The sequence below is a fragment of the Balaenoptera ricei genome, chromosome 3 (genome assembly GCF_028023285.1).
Source record: "Balaenoptera ricei isolate mBalRic1 chromosome 3, mBalRic1.hap2, whole genome shotgun sequence".
Classification (NCBI taxonomy): Eukaryota; Metazoa; Chordata; class Mammalia; order Artiodactyla; family Balaenopteridae; genus Balaenoptera; species Balaenoptera ricei.
Window position 1 is genome coordinate 117799051 of NC_082641.1, and position 7835 is coordinate 117806885.

The 7835-nt window shown below is 41.1% G+C and overlaps 1 pseudogene; it reads left to right on the top strand.

The window, feature by feature from the left end:
• Window positions 1-472: 472 nt before the first annotated feature.
• Window positions 473-1125, top strand: LOC132363812 (mitochondrial import inner membrane translocase subunit TIM14-like; annotated as a pseudogene).
• The last annotated feature ends 6710 nt before the right edge of the window (window positions 1126-7835 follow it).

A 7835-nucleotide genomic window follows, 5' to 3' on the forward strand; every position in this document is an offset into this window, starting at 1 on the left:
TGAGCCTGCACTCTAGAGCCCGTGTGCCACAACTACTGAGCCCACATGCCACGTCTACTGAAGCCCGCGTGCCTAGAGCCTGTGCTCCACAACAAGAAAAGCCACCGCAATGAGAAGCCCGTGCACCACAACGAAGAGTAGCCCCCGCTTGCCGCAACTAGAGAAAGTCCGCGTGCAGCAACAAAAACCCAACGCAGCCAAAAACAAAAACAAATAAATAAATTTATTTTTTAACAAAAGCTTTGGAGTTACGGATGGTGATTTTAAAATATGTCCATAAATTCTTTGATACACTTTCCTTTAAAAGATGAAGCTGAAGTGCTGGGGCCCCCGTGTCTGGGCGGTCTGTGCTTGCTGGTGGCAGCCACGTTGCTTTCTGATGGAGGAATGAAGTCGGTGCCTGTGGCTTCTGGGCTGGAATCAACTGTGCTCTCCCTGGAGGCAGAGGAGCTGAGCCAGAACTACGGCCAATACACTGGTAGTCGTTGGACAGACCACTGCTGCTGCAGGATGTGCAGGCTGTTACGTTTTGCAAGCCATGAAGCATATGGAGCCTCAAGTAAAACATGTTTCACAGTCTATCAAAATCTGCCCTCACCAGTGGCTATTACAGAGGTGAGTGTGAACCCAAAATGACAAAATGGGAAGCAGCATTAATACTAGGAGTAGGGGGCTTCCCTAGTGGCGCAGTGGTTGAGAATCTGCCTGCCAATGCAGGGGACACGGGTTCGAGCCCTGGTCTGGGAAGATCCCACATGCCGCGGAGCGACTAGGGCCACATGAGCCACAATTGCTGAGTCTGCGCGTCTGGAGCCTGTGCTCCGCAACAAGAGAGGCCGCGATAGTGAGAGGCCCGCGCACCGCGATGAAGAGCGGCCCCCACTTGCCGCAACTAGAGAAAGCCCTCGCACAGAAACGAAGACCCAACACAGCCATAAATTAATTAATTAATTAATTAATTAATTAATAATTTAAAAAAAATACTAGGAGTAAGCCCTACAGCCAACAGAGATGCTCATGGACGTATTATGCATTTAAATCACCCAGACAAGGCAGGATCTCCTTAGATAACAGTCAAAAATCAATGAAGCTAAAGATTTACTAGAAGTTCAAGCTAGAAAATGAAGTATATGTATGATGAATTTTAAGTTCTTTTTCATTGATGTATATGAGTACCAGCTTTTATCATAAAATACCTCAATAAATAATAAATAAATAATTAAAAATAAAAGATGAAGCTTAATTCTCCTCTCTGTGAGTGTGGACTGAACTCAGTAACTTCCTTCTAATAAATAGAGTAATGTTCAGGGACTTCCCTGGCGGTCCAGTGGTTAAGACTCCACGCTTCCACTGCAGGGGGCACAGGTTCGATCCCTGGTCGGGGAACTAGGATCCCTCATGCCGCACAGCGCGGCCCAAAAGTAAAATAAAATAGAGTAATGTGCAAATAAGAGTGTGTGACTTCTGACACTAGATCATAAAAGATGTTACAGACTTTTCCTTGCCCTCAGATCACTTGCTGGAGGAAAGCCGATTGCTATGTTGTGAGGACACTCAAGTAGCCCTGTGGAGAGGTCCATGTGTCAAGGAACTGAGACCTCCTGCCAACAGCTAGCAAGGAACCAGGCCTTCTACTAACAGCCATGTGAGGGAACCATCTTGGAAGGGGAGGCTTCAGCTCCAGGTAAGGCTTCAGACAGCTGGAGTCCTGGCTGATGTCTTGACTGCAGCTTCATAAGAAACCCTGAATCAGAACCACCCATTTAAACCACTCCTGAATTCTTGACCCACAGAAACTGGGAAACAATATGTCTTGCCTTAAGCTGCTAAATTTTGGGGTAATTTGTTATTCAGCAATAGATAACTAATACAAAGCTGAAAGCTATAGATGCTCTAGAGCAGTGGGTCTGTAAACTTTCTCTAGAAGGGCCAGACAGTCAATATTTTAGGCTTTTGGACCATATGGTCTCTGTGGCAACTACCCAACTCTGCTGTCGCAGCAGGAGAGCAGCCACACACAATAGGTAAACAAATGGGCATGGCTGTGTTCCAATAAAGCTTTATTTACAAACACAAGCAGCAAGGCTGTGGGCCATAGTTTGCCAGCCTCTGCTCTAGAGAAACCAATTTTAATGATATTAAGCAATGATTAGAAAGGAGTAATAGGAGATGGGGGATTTCCCAGCTAAAGGCTGCAAAGCCAACTACCAAGGAAACTCCTGATTAGAAAAGGGTATGTGCACAATATGGTCACAGTTCTTTTTTTAACTTTCCCTGTAAGTTTTTTGCCCAGAGAAGAGAAATAAAATAATTGGAAGGGTGATGAGATTTTTTTCCCCTTAAGAAATCCTAGAATGAGGACTGAGAACCCACGAGGCAAGAGAATGAGAAAACTGAAAATAGGAGAAAACTGTTCTTATGGTCTTTTCGCCAAGCTGCTAAGACCTTTGAGCACCAGTGCCAAAGCTGGTGTTTTAAACATGCAAAGCAAGTTTGTTAATAATAGGAGGAAGATTATCTTCCATTAACACCTGGAAATAGGACAAGGAACTAAAAAGTAGTTGATAACTGTTAGTGGAAACTAAAAAGGGACCCAAACTTTACTTAAGTCTATTTCATACCATTTTGCTCTAAGTGTATCACATTTTCTTTGTGGTCCTTAGAACTTAGTAATTGTTCAGATCTGTAAACTTACTAAACGTATTATTATGGAAAAAACTCATAACTAATTGGAATAACATGCTGACCAGATGTCTGTTAGAAGGAAGCCTGACTGGATCTTACCACCATAGTGAGAAGTCACTATTTTTAGTGGCAACTCCTCAAATTGCAGACTCACCATACAGCCATGCAACCCTGACCTGTTACAATCACAGCTAAGATTTACTGAATGCCTACTAAACACCAGGTGCTGGGCAAAACACATTACATGCATTATTTCATTTTATCCTTCCAATAACCCTATGAGGTCAGTAGTAGCATTATCTTCACCTTACAGATGAGAAAAAAACTGAGACTCAGTAACTTATTCAAAGTCACTCAGGTAATAAGGGGCAGAGCTAAAATTTGAACCTGGGAAGTCAACATATGGAGCCCACAGTCTTGACCTACACCTGCTGCAGACCCTGAGGAGAAAAGTTTAAGTGCAACATTGTGTGGTAGCGATGACCTTACATTTTCTTCCAAAGACAGTAAATTTAGTTGGGTGAAGAGAATTCAAATGCATTAAACAATTGGAAAACACTCTTACAAAACACAATAGTAACAATCATTCATTGCTATCTAGTAGAATAGCCTCTAATGGGGGGTTGGTTCCCAAATCAACATGTAAGGAAAAAAACTGAACATAGACAAATTACTCTAAAATTTCTTTAAATTGCTCATAAACTACTGTTCCATAGACATAGCTTTGTAAGGAAACAACAGATTCACATCTCCCTTCTCATGCTCACCCTGGGATATATCCAAATTTAGGGTAATGGCTGAGCTGTACCTTCAAAATTTGAATTCTCTCTCCTTCTCTCTTTCTCTCCTTCTCTCTTTCTCTCCTTTCTTCCCTCTCTTGTTGTGTATATTTGAATGTACATAATTTTAAAATACTTATGATGTTACTCCATTGTCATATGAACCTAGAATGGAATATAAATGTGAGGGCACCAAAGTAAAGAAAAGTAATAATTTTTCTTTTATAAACACAGCACAGGAATAAGTACCTCAGGGATTAGTCTGACATGTGTCTGTCATGGCATATACACACTGTCCATTCTCCTAAGCAAACCATCCTAGCCTACCCTGTGCACGGACATGATTCAAGCATAAGAGCCTCTGTCACAAGCAGAGCAAATTTCTCTTCCCTCCTAGTTGTCTAAAATCAGTACAAGGAAGTCCTAGCCACGGCAATCAGAGAAGAAAAAGAAATAAAAGGAATACAAATTGCAAAAGAAGAAGTAAAACTGTCACTGTTTGCAGATGACATGATACTATACATAGAGAATCCTAAAGATGCCACCAGAAAACTACTAGAGCTAATCAATGACTTTGGTAAAGTTGCAGGATACAAAATTAATGCACAGAAATCTCTTGCATTCCTATACACTAATGGTGAAAAATCTGAAAGAGAAATTAAAGAAACACTTCCATTTACCATTGCAACAAAAAGAATAAAATACCTAGGAATAAACCTACCTATGGAGACAAAAGACCTGTATGCAGAAAACTATAAGACACTGATGAAAGAAATTAAAGATGATACAAAAAACAAAAATAGAATTGAGGGACTTTTTTTTTTTAAACTGTTCACACCAACAATGTAGTTTATTTATTTATTTTATTAATTTATTTCATTAATTTATTTTATTTATTTATTTTTGTCTGTGTTGGGTCTTTGTTGCTGCGTGCGGGCTTTCTCTAGTTGCGGCGAGCGGGGGCTACTCTTCCTTGCGGTGCGCGGGCTTCTCATTGCAGTGGCTTCTCTTGTTGCGGAGCACGGGCTCTAGGAGCGCGGACTTCAGTAGTTGTGGCTCCCGGGTTCAGTAGTTGTGGCTCACGGGCTTAGTTGCTCGGCGGCAGACATGTGGGATCTTCCCGGACCAGGGTTCAAACCCGTGTCCCCTGCACTGGCAGGCGGATTCTTAACCACTGCGCCACCAGGGAAGCCCGAGGGGCTTTTTGAGATGACAGATGACAGAACTTGGGTAACCGGGATCAAGAAATTTAGGAGATGCTGCTTAGAAAAAGAAAAGTCAAGCAAATAGGAGGACAGGAAAGGACAATTAAGAATGCTCTGCCAGAGAACTGATTTCAGAGAAAGAAGGCAAAGAAGGAAGGTGGAAAGAGAAAAAGCTCTCTGCAAAATCCAGTACATCCTGCATATTCCCAGGTCTCATTATATTGAGCCAAGTCCAGGAGGGAGCTTATTCACAAACAGAACTGTCATAAGGTTAAAAAAGAAAAAAAGGAGGAATTGAAAAAGGGCTAGAACTAGGGTAGGGTGAGTGACACACTCCCCTTGGGTACCAAATTTAAGAGGAACCAAAAACTCAATCATCAAGATAAATAATATTTTAATGCAATAGTTTAAAAAATCAAATTGGCAAGCTACAGCCAGACACCTGCTTTGCAAATAAAGTTTATTGGAACCAAGGTCAGGCTCAGGGCGATTGAGGCAGGGTCATAAAAGTGCACAATAGCATTCTGTCTTCATTTCAAATTTGGTTTTTGTTCAACATAGATTTTTTTGCTCTAATTTTGAATTTTAAAAATACTACACTAAAACATTATTTATCTTGATTGCTGATTTCTGAGGCTCCCCTTAAATGTTTTGCCTTATTCACTGCACACTAGTCCTGACCTGGGTTGTAAAAGAGAGAGGGAGAAGGCAGAAAGAGATAGTCAGTGGTTTAAAGACTTATGCAGGGGTTTGGGGTCAAGACCTAAAGCAGAAAAGTTGGAGATTCCATTTTATCCTGCTGTGTGCATTCTGTGCCCTGGGCGCCCTCATGCCAATGAAGGCTGTTCTTTCATTGAGCTCCTTCTCTTGCTTTGGCAGCTGCACTCACTTTTATATGCAGGTTCTGGAATGCTGGGAGCTGTATGGCAGCCAACGTCTCTCCTCTCCCTTCTCAAACATGACATTCTCTGTAATTCACTTACAGACACCTCTTTCCTTAGCCTTCTCACCCAGGGAGCCTGATCAAGGAATCTAAGAACTAAGCCTCATTTGCCTTCTCTGGGTATGCAAGTGAATTTGCATATATCTTGTGTCCATTTGCATTCTCCTCACATGGGGCATTTAGAATAAAAACAACATTCATGAATCAAAATGAAGCTTGTTCCATTCTTTCTCTGTCAAAGTATGGTGCAAGTAAAAGGATACCGCAGTGTAAGAAAAGAGCTGAAATTATATTTGCCATGGTTATGTGTAGTTTTAAAAGCAATCCAATTTGGTGTCATTTACCACCACAGAATTGGCGTTTATAGGTTTAGCCTAGAAGAACGTAATCATTCATGACTGAAATGGCTACCCCCTTCCTCTACCATTCTTGTAGAAATTTGAGCCAAGGGCCCCTAAAAGCTGAAACTGCCCTCTTTTCCTCCCCCTGGTCACCACTTAAAGGGTGGGAAGCCTGATGGTTCCAGTTAATTGATTTCTTCATTTGAGATGAAATGCATGAAGAACCAACTAAAAAGGAGAAAAGGAAGAAGGAGTGATGCCCCTCATCCTCCCTCAGCCCTTTGGAAGCTAAAAGAACTACGGGAAGGAAAAGAGTAGTCTGGTATGAACACTGCACAGAATTTCATCTAAAGAAACAAAGTGAACAGTGGACTACTGGTCTCAAAATGAGAGGGAACCCAAAATGATGAAAACTGATACAATAAATAACAAGGGCAAGTTCATATTAGAGTTTTTTTTTAAAAGTAGAACTGTTAAGTAAGAATATGTCAACGTGCTTCCAGCACTAAGAGAAAAAGTACCTAGCCAGAGTGTGGGATCCTTACAATCTGTGTGACAGGTAGATAGTTCAGTAAATAAGGATGTCTCAAACCTTCACAGCTTGAGAAAAATCCCCTTAGTGCATTTAACCTCCTTGTCTTATAATACCCAGTTCTTGAAGCAACTTTCTGGTTATCGGATGATTTGTAACCAAGAAAAGGGGTGCTCTAGAGAATGGATTTCTCTTTTCAAACAGATACACCTCTTACTATAACTACCGAAGTGACATCCTGGTTTATAATTCAGAGTTTTTGTTTGTTTGTTTTTTTGTGTTTTTAAAATTTTATTTATTTATTTATTTATTTTTGGCTGCATTGGGTCTTTGTTGCTGTGTGCGGGCTTTCTCTAGTTGCGACGAGTGGGGGCTACTCTTCATTGTGGTGCACAGGCTTCTCTTGTTGTGGAGCATGGGCTCTAGGCACACGGGCTTCAGTAGTTGTGGCACGTGGGCTCAGTAGTTGTGGCTCGCCGGCTCTAGAGCACAGGCTCAGTAGTTGTGGCTCACGGGCTTAGTTGCTCCGCGGCAGGCATGTGGGATCTTCCCGGACCAGGGCTCGAACCCGTGTCCCCTGCATTGGCAGGCGGATTCAAACCACTGCACCACCAGGGAAGCCCCTAATTCAGAGTTTTATACATTTGGTTTAATTGATGCCTAATTCAACTCCTGGTTGAACTGATAAAATCAAGCTTCTGACCAACCTGTCAACAAGTCTTATCATTTCTGCCTTCAAAATGTCATATGCAGGACTTCCCTGCATGAGAATGGTGAATTCCACCATTTTGTCTTCCAGGTCACTTATCCGTTCTTCTGTCTCAGTTATTCTGCTATCGATTTCTTCTAGTGTATTTTTCATTTCAGTTATTGTATTGTTCATCTCTGTTTGTTCTTTAATTCTTCTAGGTGTTTGTTCTTTAATTCTTCTAGGTCTTTGTTAAACATTTCTTGCATCTTCTCGATCTTTGCCTCCATTCTTTTTCTGAGGTCCTGGATCATCTTCACTATCATTATTCTGAATTCTTTTTCTGGAAGGTTGTCTATCTCCACTTCATTTAGTTGTTTTTCTGGGGTTTTATCTTGTTTCTTCATCTGGTACATAGTCTTCTGCCTTTTCATTTTGTCTATCTTTTTGAGAATGTGGTTTTCGTTCCACAGGCTGCAGGATTGTAGTTCTTCTTGCTTCTTTGGGAACAGTAGATTTTTATAAAATACTTCTATAACCATTTAAATTTTTACAATGGTCATGTAGTTATTTTATATTAAACATTAATTTATAGTGATTGATAATGTAGTAACTGAAGCAATGCATATATTCTATGTGGATTTATTAATTCAAATCTATTA